We start from the raw sequence: 18,153 nt of genomic DNA on the forward strand, positions 1-18,153 counted from the left end.
CCATCGCGATAACAATTCCTGGTCGAGTTTTCCTCTGGCATGTTTGCTATATTGTGTCTTTATTGGTCAATGTATGTCTCGACATTCAGTTTGAAATCGGAAATGATAAAGTATGTAACCGGATCCGGATATCAACTCTGAATCGATAAACCAATGAACAATATTCAAAGTAAACATGTCACACCCTGTGTTTCCACGAAAAAATACCATCCAGACATACATCGCGCTTGTTTGCCCACACCAGTATACGCGCAAATGGAGGTGTGTGACATTGCATGCAATGTGTTGGTATACAAACATCGATCCACAGACATTATCATAGCTGGTGGTTTTGATATAGATCGAATGTCACCCGAAAACAACACCAATAAGCCACATTGCAATGACTCTGAGTTAATCTGAAGCATGACATACAGACACACAAACATGGAGCCGTAACATGGGTTATTCGCACGACGGTGAAAGTGAGCTATACAGCATATACCAATAGAGCGTTCACAGTCGAATATGCGAACCACGCACAATCACATACCCTGGTTTTTGTTGGATATGTACGAAACCGATAAATCGATAAATTTCTTTTCCCTGAACATCAATAATACAATCGCCATTCAAATACATCGCTCGAATGTGAGGTTCGTCTGGTGTAAAATTCATATCAAATAACACCAAAGTGTGCTTTCCGTGTTTTATTATTTCCACCGACGCTTCTTTTCTGTGTCGTAACACTATGGTGCGGGGAGTTGAAAAACGGTGGATTGTGAAACGGATTGACATGACCAACAGAATCGATGTCAATAGACTTGTGACGATGTCGTTTCAAAATGTTACCGATCTCTTGTGGCGACGACCGTTTCGAAATGTCACCGGACGAACTGGACCCTTATGATGATGTGTTTGATGATTGCGTGTGAAATCACGAGGTAGTGTTCTATTGTGGTGTACGATTGCTGTCTTCACAGAAACACACCTTATTGGATCACAGTATCAGTCCGAGATTTTCGCGATATTTATCGGGAGTCGTTATGTGGGAGTAGCGATATCCATGCATCGTGACTGAAAGACTGATCGCAATCATTTCGAGCACCCGTACTTCGATAGTTCACATTGGTCAAACGCTGCAGCAGAAAACTTCGGTGTCGACAACGCGACGGATATTGACCGATGCATCCAATTGGTCTGGGTGGTCCGTCTGCAGATAGGGTAATGACTATCTTGTAATGTTACAACACGATAACACCATCGAGTAAATCAGTGAACGGTGTGGAAATATCGATGTAATAGCGAACACTCAGAGTCATTGCAATGTGGCTTATTGGTGTTGTTTTCGGGTGACATTCGATCTATATCAAAACCACCAGCTATGATAATGTCTGTGGATCGATGTTTGTATACCAACACATTGCATGCAATGTCACACACCTCCATTTGCGCGTATACTGGTGTGGGCAAACAAGCGCGATGTATGTCTGGATGGTATTTTTTCGTGGAAACACAGGGTGTGACATGTTTACTTTGAATATTGTTCATTGGTTTATCGATTCAGAGTTGATATCCGGATCCGGTTACATACTTTATCATTTCCGATTTCAAACTGAATGTCGAGACATACATTGACCAATAAAGACACAATATAGCAAACATGCCAGAGGAAAACTCGACCAGGAATTGTTATCGCGATGGGTGACATAAATCCAACCGTTTTCCGACCATATCCGTGTACCAAAGTCGAGGAGGTGTTTTATTCAGACATTTTGACTCTGGAAAATCCAAAGCACGAACCCGGACATCACAGAGCTATCGAGGCCTATTGTCCAATTTTCCAAAACATGCATTTCGGTGTACAAGAGCATATTGTATGTGGTTAACCGATGATATTGATGTGATACGACCGATGGGGTATACTCTGAAACCGGTTGTCTGTGTATATTTCCGTCACTGTTTGTTGTAACAATATACAAAAATATCAAATTGACCGGTGTGGTTGTCAGTTTTCAAAACGAAAATGGTATTGTTACCCGGGGAAAAAATGTATTTCCAAGTGAAAACGGTATTGGTACTCAGTTAAATGATAGTTTCCAGACGAAAAGGGATTGTTACCCAGGAGAAAATGATTAGTTACTCTAGGTAAAAGTATTTTTCCAAGTGAAAATGTATTGTTACACTGGGTAAACGCCGGATCTCCAAAGGAAAATGATATTTTTACTCGGCTAAACGACGGACCACCAAGTGAGAATGGTTTGTTGCTCACACAAAAAAAAATTTACCTCGATTTACCGCGAAATGTCTGGAAGCAGGGTGGCCAGCCACTTGGCAGTAATATAACATTACCGTCACTCAATGTAAATTCAACTTACAACCGTCCGGTAATCTAACTTTACATGCCAGACTGTAATGTTACAGTCACCTCTGGTATATTCAATCTACATTCTCTTCTGTGTACATTTACCACCGAGACTGTACTTTTACCGCCTTACCTACCTACCTACCTACCTACAACCCTACATGCTGTCCTTGTAAATCAGATTACATGCCAGCTTGTAAATTCACGTCTCAGCCTACATCCATACCTATCCCAAAGCAACGCGATGCCAAAATACCGCAAAAGTTTCTTCACGCCCTCAAGACGACATTAGGACAACTGTATATTCATTCATGATTCACGATGAAAAAGTATTGCTGCTGGAGGTATAATTCTTGTTTAGGAGGCATGCAAATATAGCACGAGTGGTCCCAAGAAAAGGTGAATTAATTCCAACGCCGGATAAACTTCCAATTGTTTCTTTTTCTCGTCTTCATTCCATCTGTGTGACTGGTATCTTGCAGTTCCACTAAAAATAATTCATGCGTAAGTCGCTATACTAAGCCAAGTTGCTAACCTAGACATGACTTATAAAGACTAAGACAAATAGGCTAACAAAAATATAACAAGTTTTGAAGTACCGGTACTGGTACATTGTGAGTTGACGACTCCTCATTTAACATGATATAGCAGAGATTCATGACTTAAATGATCAATGTATTGAAAGAAAAGGTGCCTCATTTAATGCGGCATGTGAGCCAAACATATCGAGCAGTGGATGAAAACATATCTAAGCTATGACCCGATAAATGTCAATAACAAGCTAACAGTTTCAACTAGTCCGCGGCAGAGTATGTGGTGTCGCAGGTCATTATACAAGTCGACTAATATCCCAAAGTAGAACTGAGAATGGGGCGACTGAAATATTTAAATCATGAAACCTAAGTCATGTGGGTGGTGTGCACAGTCGTAGATATTCACGGTAACTAATACTATACAGTAGGCTACTGTACCTTTTACGATGCGCATCCCATTCATCAGTCCTGACAATCTTCAACGAAAGTCTCTACTTTCTTCAATCACAAGTCACAAGCTTCGCACCGTCAGCCTTTGCATGCCCAAAGCTCAATATTAATGGCGACCAGTCGGCTACTCGGCTCGACACGCAGACGACTTTGAAATAAGTGATATTCATCCGCTCACATATGCCACCAATAATGTTTACTGTCCACGTTATAATGTTCAATCCAGGTTGATTTTTCAAACAGAAACATCTATCAACACCTATAGTCCCTTTCTTTTGCATCTAATTTCGCATATATTGATATTTATTGCTCCACGTGTGGTTCCCTACTTACTTACCTAACCAGACGCTATTTGTGATGTCACAGTTGACTGTTGGTTGTTTACTACGAATCTCAGAATAACCTGCAACGCGCAACATAAGGTAACCTATTATAGGTCGCCGTGTCCGCCATTAAGAAATGGTCAACTGAGCCTGCTACTGTGCTGATATTTCTAGTTTCAGGAATAAGATTATATATCCTAAACTGATTTTTGTAACTCATTAGCCCTATCTGTTACAACAAATCTAACCGCCGAGACCGACCGTGTAGCCATAGCCTTATAATATAATGTATATGGTGTAACTACATTGTCAGCTGCTTCTTGCACCCAACTATGCACTATACCGAAATTGGTACTAGGGTCAATCAGTTCCGTGTGACCTAATCCTGTCTCGCGAACGAGGTTGAATCAGGTCAAATCGCAACGAGAATGATATCACAGTGACATGCACTTCCACGTATCCACTGGTTGCTGGGGCTTGGAAGCTAATCAATTTTGCCAATAGCTAGTTAAAATGCCGTAACGAGTAACTGTCAGTAACCTTGCGAAGAAATTCTGGTAACTTGACTTAGCAGCTAAATTAATGTAATATTACATATCAAAATGTAAAATGACAAACTACACGCTGCTATTAGCTGCGACCGGTAATTCGTTGTAAAATTTACAGAAATTTCTTTGTAAATCTACCAGATTTTTTTGTGTGCTCAGGGAAAAAAGGTTTGTTACCCAGGGAAAAAGATATTTCCAAGTGAAAAAGGTTTGTTAACCAGAGAAAAAATATATTTCCAAGTGAAAAAAGGTTTGTTAGCCAGAGAAAAAATATATTTCCAAGTGAAAAAAGGTTTGTTAGCCAAGGAAAAAATATATTTACAAGTGAAAATGGTTTCTTACTCTGGGTAAACATCAGATCTCCAAAGGAAAATAATATTTTTAGTCAGGTAAACGATGGACTGGTAAGTGAAAGTGGTAATTTTACATAGGTAAACGTCGTGGGTTCAGTGTCGTTGGTCTTGTTAAAGGTTATCGCTTGACGTTGGTATACTATTACGAGTGTGCAAAGGCTATGCACGTCTTGTGTGGAGTATCGCGACAGTGAACATATTTTTGGTGTGACGAAACAAGATCGTTGTTTACATGTTAATGCATTTCGATTACCGAGTAGCTGTACAACAGAGAGGAGTCTACAGTTAGTTCGTGCTGTATGTCCCGATGAAAACCACAAGACCGCATGTAAATCTATTAGCACAACTCGATGATGTTGATATAGTGTTACTTGAATTAATTATTACCTATTTACACTACATAAAAATAAAAATTCATGTCGTAGTAAGTTTCTTGAACTCGTACTTGATGAAAACGATTGGCGACAAGTATGCTTTTGTGTTTGAGCGAAAAATAATTATTTAGAGTAGTGACAGTTTGTGACCAACGAATGCAAATCGATCATGGTATTACAATATACGCTTTCGTCAACATAACGACTTGGTGTAGAAATACTTTCACGTTTTTTGAATAACTGGATGCTCGAGACTTGTTACTTGTACGATGTACCGTTGGTGTGCAAACTATAACGACCATTTTGTATGATAGTATGTTTTACTAGTGAGGATAACCATATGATGACTCACCACTTTTCGTTAGCAAAGTAGATTGATTTGTGTGTAAGATGTAAGCACCGTAACTAGAAAACATATGCACTCTGTTGTTGGAGTAGCTGATTCATTGCTATGACATGGACATATCCTGAAACCTTGGTTTGTTGTCTTACGAAAGATGACGCGACCTCGGTGTCGTAAATTGTGTTAACTAAACTCGTATGGATACCACAATTGTGCTGGACTTACACATGGTATTCGTATACTGTACACATACAAACTTTTGTGCAAACAACTCTGGTGTTTCTGTTAGTACTAGTTCTGTGTTGAACTACTTGATTATTACGATACATGAACAACCATTCAGACAATAAAGTTCTTGAGGTGTCGAAACAGTTTGAAAGCACCACCAATCATTGTACAGGTTTGTAGCATGAGTGAATATTTTCGTGTAACATGAATATATTTCATATGGCTTTGGTAAGAAATGAGTTATGCAGGATAACCATACACAACCTACAAAAGTAAAACTTGTTGCGTTTGATTGTATACTTTGTATCGATGTCTTTGTGATGTTGAAAGACGGTTGTGTTTACATTTGCATTAAGCGGAGTAACTCAAGTAATAAATTTTACTCGTTTGAAAATACCGACCAATGGATAACAGTATGAATATGAGCGGTAATTATTTTTCGTGATATACAACCAATCTTCCAAGCATAACTTGTCAAAAATTTATCATGTCATAGTCGGCTGTTACGAATTCGACACAAATGTACTTCGATTATTACGATGATGGAAATTACGTTCAAGGGATTATTTCGAAGTACTATATTCAGCAATTACCAAATAACAAAAAATATCAAACTGTGCATACAACTCGGTTAGGTAAACGATACAGTTACAAGTCGGATGTAAGCTTGATTTACAGATTACAGTCTGCTGATGTAAAGCTCGACCACTCCACTGTGTTTATTGCAAAGTATTTGACACAAACAAAATATTGAACGAAGGTCCACCACTTGGTTTCATTACAAGGTGAGTGAAAATTGTTTTCTGTTGGTCAGGTATGATTTGCATTTAGAAAAACGATCTACACCGATTAAGCGACGCTGTTTCATATCTGATGAGTGAGTGAAATTTCCTTATGGTTTGATTTAGCGAGTTAATTATCGGTGATTCAATCAGATACAAGTAAGATCTTTAGTGACAGAGTATTGCGATGACATTTACTTTAGCGAATGACAACGGAAAAATTCTCGATTACATTGTCGGTGTATGTGTTACACAAATAATTCTAGTACACCTAACCATAGGGTACATTTGGCAAACATCGTACAAAGTGTTTCTTTGTGTTGGTAACGACTTTCAGCGGTTTGGTTTCATGTCGGGAATTATTATTTGAGGGTTCAAAAACAATCAATGCTACAAATGAACAACAATGCAAAACACGTTTAGTGAATTACAGTGTAGCAAGTACTTCCTTAATATTACGATTGTTGTGCACTAGACATTTCTAGTTGAATTGAATGCGTCGAGCAAACATATTCAATTTACTTTTGTAATGATCAAAGTCTTAGAGTGCAACCTCGTGATATTTTACGTTTAGCACGTTCTATAGAAAGTGTGAACGGAGTTGAGTATTAATCGTGTACTTGGGATAGTGCTTTGATATCAAAGATATATTTTCACACTGTGTAATGTTTCGATTCTCTGTTGTGAATACCTCCAGTAACGACATTGATGTTAAATCCTCACTCTTGGTCATTGTAAGCGAATCCTAAACATCGCAACAGTCGGTATGGAAATCGAACGCATGCATACTTTTAGATAGGCGACACTAACAAGTTTATTACATCCGTGAAATACTCTGAAACGTCGATTCGTGATTGTGTTAGCTATATTCATCTTCTATATCTGTGGATACAAAGAATTCTTAACTTTGGTTACAGCTCATTCGTACCGAATTGTTGCGTGCAATCTAGAAAAGGACAAGTCGAAGACGAATGATTTGATTTCAATAAACTAAAAAAAAAAATTCCTTTTGTTTTGATGTTGGATTTAATACAATTTGTATGACTATACCGAATCCGAATCCGAAAGTGCAATGTTACTTTAGTAGAAAAATTGGATGACTCGCATTTTGATATTGATAGATGTGTAGAGTAATATGACTAGTTTATAAAATCTCGGTAATGTTTTTTTTTTGTCATGTCTGTGATCAACAAATATGTGATCAAGTCTTACCATTCGATATTAACTTTCGCAGTCGGTGTAATTTGATGAAGTAACAATACCGACGAGTTCAATAATATTCCCCATCGATGCATTCGAATAATCCGTCAGCTGCAAGCGGATTTAAAACTTGATGCTGTTTCGTGGTTAACTCAAGTCAGTGGTCGTGTTTGTGTTGATTTCAGGAATGATCATGACGAGTTGCCTGGGTAGATTAGTTAAAGTGGTTGTAACTACGACCGTACAGAGTTGCTGACACCCCAATATCTTTTACGCTGTAATATACGGATTTAATTGTGATAAATTAATTCTCAGTTATTGTTTGGACATTCAAATCTCGTATACTCAAAATATAATATGTCCAAGTCAAATCGTACATGTACCGATTAGTAAATACTTTGTCTTCAGAATAGTAACGACCTTTACAATCGAATAAAAAAGACCGATCATACGAATACAGCCAGGATGAATTAATTCAAGTTTGTGAGTTGTAGTGATATAATCAAGTAAGTGAAAACTAGATTTTTAACAATTGTTAATGTTGTGAAGAATTCTTTTGAGTATGGTAAGATGCTAAAATATCTCTTTGACAAACGGAAAGCGGGATCGCGAATAGAGTTGCAATGTTTCATTACTTGTTTCAAATCAATGTGCATATAATATCGAAATGGGACTGCGGGAAAGTTGGTAGTCATGTTTGTCAATCTATTTCAATTCAGACTATGTCAAAGTCCAAATATTTCATTTTGGATTATTTGGATTTACCTTTAGTACATCTGCGAATGGATTTAAAGTTGGTAAATTACCAAAATGATTGAATATTATCGGGTTAGAGATAGTTGGTATTGATTCTATAACTGTTAAAACAGTGGCGTGGAATGTGTGAATAATTCAATGTGACTGAAAGTCGGTGTCAGTAATATCCAGATTACGGTCGAATCAAAAGATCCCATTAAAAAGATTTCTCAAATTAATTAGAATTGTACCGAATTAACACATTCAGATACGAATCAACTTGAGCTGTGTAGTAAGTTTCATTCCATTCAATTGATACATTGCTTGAATATTCGCATGATTCTTATCATACAACTAAAGTCAAACACGGACAAAGTGTCAAAAACATATAGCGACCATACCAGAAAGTGTCAAATTGTTGGTTTACGAATCACCGTCTGCGACGACTCTGTGACAAACTAATTACGGAAATATTACCTTGTGAGCGGGCATGAGGGATCGCTTTGTCTGAAGCATTACCCTGTGAGTGTCGTAGGATTTTAAAATGATATCACACCCTTTTGAATAAGCGTTCACTTCACAAAGGATTAGGGTTAGAGCGGAAATAAGTGACAATTTGTCGCTATTCAAGTTACCGACACTGGCGGTCTGTTATTCGTTACTTATTAAATCGTACGAGTGAAATCAAGCTCTGTGCCAAACTGCTTACGAAAATTTCACCGCGTGAGCGATCGATATGCCTGTAACATCAAGTCGCGTATGTCTGAGACATTATCTTGTCAGCGAACGCAGGGTTTGCAAACTATTTCACACCTATTTGGAGTGTTAATATGTGAACGCGGCTATTGTTGGTATTGGAATCACCGTCTACGCTGGTTCCGTGGTAAACTAATAACCAAGCGACTGATTCCTAGATTCAGCAAACTATTTCACACCCTTTTTGCTGAAAGTACGACATGCCGCCCGCAGTCTATACCGAAAGTACGCATCACGACCGCACCCATAAGACGCAATAGCCGCTTGCCACCCCCGCCATAAGAATAACGATATATCATTGTCGCACTCACCGTAAACGTTGGGATTAACTCGAATCGGTCATATTTAACAATTTGTAATATACACATTATCTAAGAATCAATCACGTGACTATTTACTTGATACATATTCAACACAGCGCGAGAGTTGACTATACCCGAAAGGGCGATTCACGGCCGCACCCATAAGAACACATGGCGAGTCACCAGAGACCGCGTAAGAATACATGACAGGCGAATCACCGCCACCGCCTATAGTAAAAAAGGCGAGTCACCAACACGAGTTTTCGCGGCGAGTCACCGACGCAGCCCATACCTGAAAGGGCGAATCACGACCGCACCCATAAGAACACATGGCGACTCACCAGCGATAGGGGGGGTCGAAAAGGGCGAATCACCAACACGAGTTTCGCGGCGAGTCACCAGCGGGCCCATAAGAACCCCATAGCCCGTCACGAGCGATCTATATAACTACTGACATCCAATTCCCAAAACTCCAAAAAGTGCACACTGAGTTCATATTTTTATGAAGAAATGAGCCAAAAAGTAGTTATTCGTGAAGTGAAAAAAAAAACTGTTATATGCAGGTCGCATGGAGAATATAATATTTATAAAAAATACAATTCAAATATATTTGGTTGCACTGCTCTATCACTTCTACTTAAAGGCCCCAGACAGACGGAGCAACCCGAAGGACGATTAATAATGAGCCAAATTCTAACGTCTGCGTTTACAATTAAATCACTTGTGTTCCTCAAAAAGCGCATACGATGAGTTAACGGCAGATTACAAATAAAACAAAGGGAGCATACAAATATGTCAGCTTATTCCGTCGTTTGAGTCAGTGTTTTAGCGGTTGAGTTCAAACGATCAATCTTTGAATTTTTGCCAAAATTCCGTAGTTTGCGAGTAAAGGTGCTGCTAGAATATATCCATATGATATGATCGTGAATGTTATGTAACATACCAAAATGTATACAGGATTGATAATAAACTATTCAAGCGAAAAGTAAGGTCGGGCGTTTTGATGTACCGTAACATTTTGGAATGATTTGACTGATCCGGCCCGCGAGCGTTTGAAAGTTTGAATCTGGCCAGCGACGCAAGTTGAGTTTGATACGGATACCCATGGCCTAGCACTTCGTACCTGAATCATCTTTTCCAGCGTGATTGCAAACTTTTCTGGCAATACTCCTTTCCATCGCACGTCCAATGTATTTCGCACGGCGTCGTGCTGGAAGCGAGAGGCGAAATGATCCCTTCCTATCACATAAGCATTTGACGTCATGATTCATAATGCCATAACGCTTCCATTTTCGTGTAGTTCAATGTCAGAAAATGTAATACAAGCCATAGCTTCTGTTCACCATTAAACTGTAACGAAAATACATACGTCTTCAGAAACAGGACTGAGAATAACTTGCCAGATTTGAGCTCGGATACTGCTATACCTACAATATCTGCTATCAACACCTGCAATATTCTAAAGCTAGAGTTAAGCTGTGGCTTCGAAACCCTCAATATCTTACAGCAACGCATCTTGTTATTATCCAATACGAAAACATCGCGTGGATATAATATCTATCTCGGAACATTCAGCCACACGTGCTCACTGCTCAGGCTCAGATATGTCTGACGTCTGACGCCACTATGTCTGGAATATGTATGACGTCACAATGTACTGTTCGCTCGAGCAGCTACGAATTCATGATCAAACAATTCAGAAAGCCATTCGCAGGAAAAAGGTAAAAGACGTCTACTACTCTCGTCGCAATGGCAAAGGAGCATGGCGGCTAGGCACCAGCTCCAGTGTTTCGATATCTAGTTTGCATCATACATGTGTTAAGGAGTCTACAATGGTGGCAGAACTGGTCCAACAGATAATTACACATAAGATCATACCTGCAGTAAAACTACATAACATACCAAATTCGCTTGCCATGCTACTATTGCTAGACCCTGATGTCTCAAAGGATACTATTTATAAAGCGATATAAACGATGGTATCTGCAATGCCCAAATGTCCGGATACCATTCACCGATTAGCAATCAGCACGGCCATCGATGTCGTAATTTGCTTGATGATTGAAACATGATGTAATTACGAAAATCACATACATATATGTCCACAAGACCGTAAGCGTGTAAAATGATCGAATTGTGAGTGCAATAGCAATGTCGGTAATAATGATTATGCAGTAAATCGCTTTTACGAATGCAAAAGTAAATCCGGAATACTTATTATCCAGTAAATTGCTTTTACAAATCCAAAAGTAAATCTGAAATACTGGTTATCACGTAAATTGCTTCTACGAATTTAAGCTGTAATTTTTTTACCCTTTAAAAACAAGTAAATTTACTTTTGACGTGCCCGTATATTAATTTAACGGGCATTTACCGTTAATATAACTGACGGGACAAATTTACCGGTATAATTTGGGTAAATCTACGAATATTTCTAAGAGTGTAATTAGCAACAATCTCAAGCTATTTAGTATTCATGTTTCATTCATGCCCTTTGTTTAAAATAGATATCGAACGTATTCGAACTATTCCTATTCCGTCAGTAACGAAGTACTTCTACTTTTTGAAGTACTTGAAGTAGATTTTGCCTACTCGCACTACTTATAAAGTAGTTATGATTTTAGACTTCTTCTACTTCTACTTGATCGTTTTCAGTTTTATAGGCAAAAATAGGTGTAGAATGTCTACTTACTTACTTACTTGTGAACCAGCACTACTACTTCTACTTGAGTAGAAATTCCGGCGTTACTTCTACTTCTACGTGAGTAGCGACGGTGACTACTTTGACCACCTCTGATAATAAAATGTAATTGGTAACGCGTAAGCGATAAGGATGATACCGATAAGATGTGCAAAATTAAAATAAATACAAGGGAAATACCTCCTGATAACTACGAATTACAACATTTTGGTCCGCATTTACATTTTCACTTGCTCGAAAACTGTTAGATTGCATGCCAATATTGGAGGTAAGATTGGGAAAACATCTCTACAAATGCGTGATGAAGTTTGATGAAGCCTTTGTTGGAAACATGAATTTATTTTTGCAATCGTTGCAGCAAGCTTCGGTACTGGTCAGAGATTTAAAAACAAAACCCTGACCGTGGTGTAGGAAGTGGTTCAGCATAGGTTTCAGAAGAGTTTTTATTTGCTGATCATCCATTGCTGAAATATTAGGATTTGGTTTGGCCCACTGGTTCTCTAACTTTTTTAGACACCCCCCCTCCTTCATGACAGTGAAATATTTCGTCCCCCCTTATCGTCATATCACACAATGAAACCAAAATGTTAGCAATCCTTACGGATAGATTGATGGTATGGAAGGTTATGACTGTTGATAAGAGGATTGTCCAATATGAAATTCGGACTATACACTGAGTAATAACTATGAAATGGAGGTGAATCGCGCCAAGCACGGAAAAAAATCCAGTTTACCGGAGCTTCTCGCCCCCCTTCAGATGCTTTCAGGCCGCCCAAGGGGTGCATGCCTCCCAGTTTGAGAACCACTGGTTTAGCCTATATTGTAATTCGCAAAGTTTTCTGCTGCTACTGAAGTATGGGAAACAGTTTAGCATGGCTGAATTATCTAGTTGTAACGCGGCACGCATAGAACACCGATGTAAAGGCTAATTATTACAGGTGGCGACTGTGTACCAAGGCCTTAAGGCCTTGCTGCCTTTCGTCATCATTCTGGTCCGTACCGGATTTTCACTGGTGCGACGACTAAATGATTGATTGATTGATTATTTTATGTTGTGATTGTCAGGTTTCCATAACAATGTAATTGAAATTGTAATTGAGCAAAATTTTTATCAAATTACAATTACAATTACAATTACATCAAAAAATGTAAATAATTACATTCAGCTCAATTACAAATTACAATCGATCCAACTCTGGTATAAACCGCGGCTGTAGCACCAATGGGTGCGGGTTCGAGTACGACCGAGGTCGACTTCCGAAATCCGTCCCCTAAGTGTTGGAGGTTTACCTAGGCTCCTCCTCGCCACCTCATCCGCGAAAGTGGTGTCTTACAAAAAGCCTAGATGTGGGTCGTGCTATAAGTCGGCAGTTACGGAAAATAAGAAGAATATCGGCCTGGTGTAAATGACCATGGCAGTCGACAAACACCATGAATACCACAAAAACAAACAAACATAGGCCTACTGCTCGCCAAGCAGCAGAGGTCAAACTGGTGTAAACTGGGTGTACATTCTCGACAACGTCCGTCTCACTAGGTTAGATTCTCGACCTTGGCCATTCTCTGTAATGTATATTTCCGGTAATGTCCGTTCTCGGTTTTGGTATAGAACCGTTTCAAATAATTATGTATTGATGTTTGGTAAGGTTAACCTCCAAGGTACTATACCAATACCGAGAAAACCATTACCGAGAACGGACATTACCGGGTATAGACATCAGTGGTGTCCATTCTCGGTGATGGCATTCTCGGTAATGGTTTTCTCGGTATTGACCGGACACTATTTGAAACTAGGCAGAGTGGTAATTATTATCCTGCTGTCAGGGAGTGGAGTCTCAAGTGTATTCATAACCTGATATACAGCACGGCGGGTGTTCTTACAATCACACTACAATGTACGTACAATAGGGCTGTTCAAAAATAACTTTTTTCCCGGATTCCAGCCATTCACTGATTAAATTGTCAGGTTGCTCAAAAAAACGCTGCACACCAAATTTGGTTAAATTCTAACGAGTATAGGACTCCGCAGATCCGATTAAAATTTTTAATTCAATATGGAAAATTGAAAAAAAAAATTTCAAATTTTCTGCCAACCCCATGAAATTGTCGAGCTGTCTTCAAAGACGTTGCAAAACAAATTTGAGTCAATTCCGACCAGTCGAACCGGAGTTATGTGAGTTTTTCGTTGATAAATCGCGGATTATCCTTGATCGGTGGATTATCCGCGATTTATCAACGAAAAACTCACATACCCTCCGCTTCTACTGGTCGGAATTGATTCAAATTTCAATTTCATGGGGTTGGCAGAAAATTGGAATTTTTTTTTTAATTTCCCATAATAAATTTAAGATTTTAATTGGATTTGCAGAGTCCTATACTTGTTAGAATTGAACCAAATTTGGTGTGCAGCGCTTTTTAGGGTAACCTGGCAATTTAATCAGTGAATGGCTGGAATCCGAAAAAAAGTTATTTTTGAACAGCCCTAACGTACAATGTACATCGAATGTCTAAATTACCATGTGTGGGTACTTCTTACGCAATGATGAGCAAAGCTAATACTTCTGACGTAATAATGAGCAGTGGCGTTAACCTCCTATAATATGTCTTCCTTGTTCAGAGTTCACAAATGTTCAGTTAATGTCATATTCCTTGTACAAATAAAAAGTAATCGTTCTTTCACAAAGAAATCGATTAGATATGGGAAGTAGTCGATTACGATTACTTCGGAATTTTTGTCAATGTAATCGATTGCGATTACGATTATATGAACATGCTGTAATCGTCGCAATCGATTACGATTACTAATCGCGATTACCACATGTCTAATGTATAATCGAAGTTTTCAATCAGCAGAGGGCAGTTTTTTTTGGCTAAGGTTTTCTCGCTGCCGAATTCTTTGGCACGGACTCTCATGTTAGTCTAAACTTCGTTATGCGTTGATCCGTCGTGGCGCGGTAATGGATGTCGCTGAAATTCGTATTTCTATAAATCATGCGTATTTCTTGGGACAAGGGAACTCAATAATCTAGACATTTAGTGACAGTAAATCTCGCAGAGCGCGAAAACATTTGGAAAGAGGTTCGATATGGTTAAAAAAGACTCTATAATATATGTTCATTCACAAAATAATCTCGGCCCTTTCAAGCTCGTCCTCGGTCTGTTTGGGGGTTTGGGGTGTGGCAGTTACGGTCCTGCACAATATGAATGAATCGAAAACGAATGATCGCGCAAACTGCGCGGTTTGGCGAGTCAGCTCTTACCTGTAGCTCCCATGTCGCCAAAGGACACGGCTTGAACTTCAAGTCAAATCGAATATGTTACCTCACGAAGTTCTGAGTCAGTATACAACTTGATATATTATTTATTTTTATCAATAATCAAGCCTTCAACATATTGCACCTTGAAATTAAGGTATAAGATTGCAATATACCTGGAGGACCGGCAGGAAAGTCGTCGCGGACCGGCGGTTGGGAGCCACTGAACTATGGAGGACAGTGTGGCACTGTCTCAGCGCGGCTCACATCGGGTCTGGAAGGCTTGGTGTAGTTTTCGGGACAACGAGAGGACTTGACCCCCCCTTTTTTCACGCAACTTTATTTCCTATCCTGTCTATCCACTGATGTTTTATGTTTTTCCTTCTGCGCCGCGCTAGGCGCGCACATGTGCTTTTCTCTTTTCCTCGTACCACTCACTCTGAGTGCCTATGTGTTCTTATCATTGAATATACGACTAGCCATCACGGGGCTCGACTGCAGGCACATGGACAGTGGACACCGGATTTGTCACCGGCTTTTCCCAAATTAACGTGAAAGGGACTCTTAGTTTGATTTTTTTTTTCAATTTAACATCCTGTGTGGTACCCAATTGCTAGGGGGAGGAGTTTCCCCTCTTCATGTGCAACAACAGATATCATTTTCCCCACAATGGTTATTTTTTAAATGCCTGCAGTCGGATCTCGCCAGTTCGCCCCATATTTCTGTTGTTTGTCGGCTCCCACCACCATGTATTGTGTTGTTTTGGTGGGGGTCTTTTTTCTATGTTTCATGTTCTTCTGGCGAACTGGCCCCGTCCTCTCCTGTCCTTATTCCTTATTATATCTCATTTCATGTATGTGATTTCACCCATTTATTTATGTGTAATATTTAATTTTGACGCCGCCATCGTAAATGGCGGGTATTGTTCTAAATATATACATTGTATATTTTTGATGTGACCGAAGTCGCGACTATATTTATTCTATTCGCATGTTTCTTTTTATGATGCATTCGAGAATAAAATATTCCAAACAAAAACACGGTTCGGGCGACTTAGAAAACCGCGAGCGATGCTTCTCGAAGTCAGTCACTGCATGGAGTCTGTCGGCAACTCGATCCACGATTATGATCAAGATTCCGCTTGCAATTCTGCTGTTGGACAACACGTTTTATCGCAACCTGAATGCGCTAAACAATGCATCAACGGTCAATAGTCCATAGTTGCTAGTTGCTGTTCACTTTTCCATTTGCAGGTCCTGAAATCTACGATGAAAAAGCTGCAGAATGCGATTCTATGTTAGACGGGCTGCCTCTAAACTGTTTTCTTATTTATTTCAACCGAATATGCACCTGATAATGAATCTTACATTCCAATGCGTAAAGGCCTGTTGACAGTACAAGGTGACCAGCTTACTTAATGACTTGATGGTCTCATCGCTGGCCATTTTGGAAATGAACTTCTGTCTGTGTCTGTTAAAGTTTGTTTTGCATTGTGACTACCGTACCTCACTGTCATTGTCTACTAGTATTTGTTTTCGATATTATTACGTCGCGCACGAACTAAATATTTTGTAGATTCCAAGTTTGATTCACATTACTGACGTTAACTAGCTACTGATGAGAGTCAGTCGAAAAGTTTCATTGAGTAAATTAACAATGCAAAGTTATCGTTCTGTATAATTCTGAAGCTCTTTACCCCGAACGGTTAATTTCTAATCCGTATTGTCCAAGCTAAATGAACATCTTAAGTATTTTGGTCGCATATGGTAATTATAGCCTGTGGCGCTGTAGTCATTTACATATAGGTCAAACGTGATAAACGCCAGCAGACTTGTACAATAATAATAAAAACAATAATAATGCTAACACGGTCGATAACTACCTTTTCTTAATTCCGTAACACCAATGAAATTGGATCACGGGAAGTTATCTTACCGGTGGGGTCCAGTCGAACTAACTCTCAGTGATCTCTAACTCTTGCAACATGCCCTAGGATGCCTAATCGTGCTCCTTCCTTAGTCAGTATAGGTTTCTCAATGAAATATGCAGAACGCCAGACAAATTGTATTTTAGTAAAGATGAGTCGGACAGGTTAGAATAACAATAGACCAGATAAACCAAAACATTGTCATAGCATGTAGGCTGTCGCGTGCTCATTTACCGATGGTCCATTCGTGAGCTGTAGTACCGATATACCGGCTTACTTCCTTTTTGCATTCAACGTATATTACAACTTCAACCGGCTTACATTTCAAATTGCCCCATTTCGAACGATCTGGTATCGACCTCGCCTCCCGACACACGTGCTCTCTCATTTTTATCGCTTGTCCTCTTTATGATATCTTCGAGATGTTACGCTCATTCTGCGTGCGATCTGTACATGCCTCTTCTTTACATCACCTGGATCAGGGGTCTGAAACTCGCGGGCCAATTTCCCAGCATTTTTTTTATGAGGCCGTGGGCCGCAGCATCAATAATAGGGGTATTCAATGTAAAATTTTCTAGTAGGCCTTCTTTGACGGGACCTTGCAGACTGGCATTCCACAAACATTGTGATAATGTAATTTACTGCTGTACTATTCACTCTTGGCCCGATAAATAATCACATTTACAAATATTTCAATTAAATTGTTTTTGTGCTGTGCATAATTTGTCGAAATTATGAGTTATTGTCACCATGCGAGAGGACAAATGTATGAGGTCAGCGTGAAAGCTACCGTGTTATAATATTGCAGCTAGCGGACATTTGATGTGCCACAATTATAGGCAGGATATTTTCAAATTTATCAAAGATTGATCTGATATCAAAGCTATCGAGCAGTGTAGCCAGGTTTCTGATAGTCCTGATAAGCAGGCTACTATTCAGGTCATTGCTTAGGTCAAATTAAATCAGTGTTAGATTTACCTTCGATTGGAACTGATCAATG

At 39.3% G+C, this 18,153-nt stretch overlaps 1 protein-coding gene and 1 long non-coding RNA gene across 2 annotated transcripts in view; both read right to left on the reverse strand.

The window, feature by feature from the left end:
- Positions 1-17,255, reverse strand: part of LOC145440953 (uncharacterized) — an 87,109-nt gene extending 69,854 nt beyond the window's left edge. The window contains exon 1 of the mRNA XM_080318744.1: positions 17,162-17,255. The gene's annotated coding sequence lies outside the window, so the exon portion shown is untranslated. The remainder of the gene's footprint in view (positions 1-17,161) is intronic.
- On the reverse strand, positions 2,609-4,347 carry LOC145440864 (uncharacterized). The gene is made up of 2 exons (XR_013915639.1): positions 3,316-4,347; positions 2,609-2,831 (listed from the first exon to the last, which is right to left on the reverse strand). It is a non-coding gene; the product is annotated as an uncharacterized LOC145440864 (long non-coding RNA).
- Positions 17,256-18,153: the final 898 nt, after the last annotated feature.

This window comes from Botryllus schlosseri, chromosome 6 (assembly GCF_051294905.1).
Source record: "Botryllus schlosseri isolate E-star chromosome 6, Bs_hap1, whole genome shotgun sequence".
NCBI lineage: Eukaryota > Metazoa > Chordata > Ascidiacea > Stolidobranchia > Styelidae > Botryllus > Botryllus schlosseri.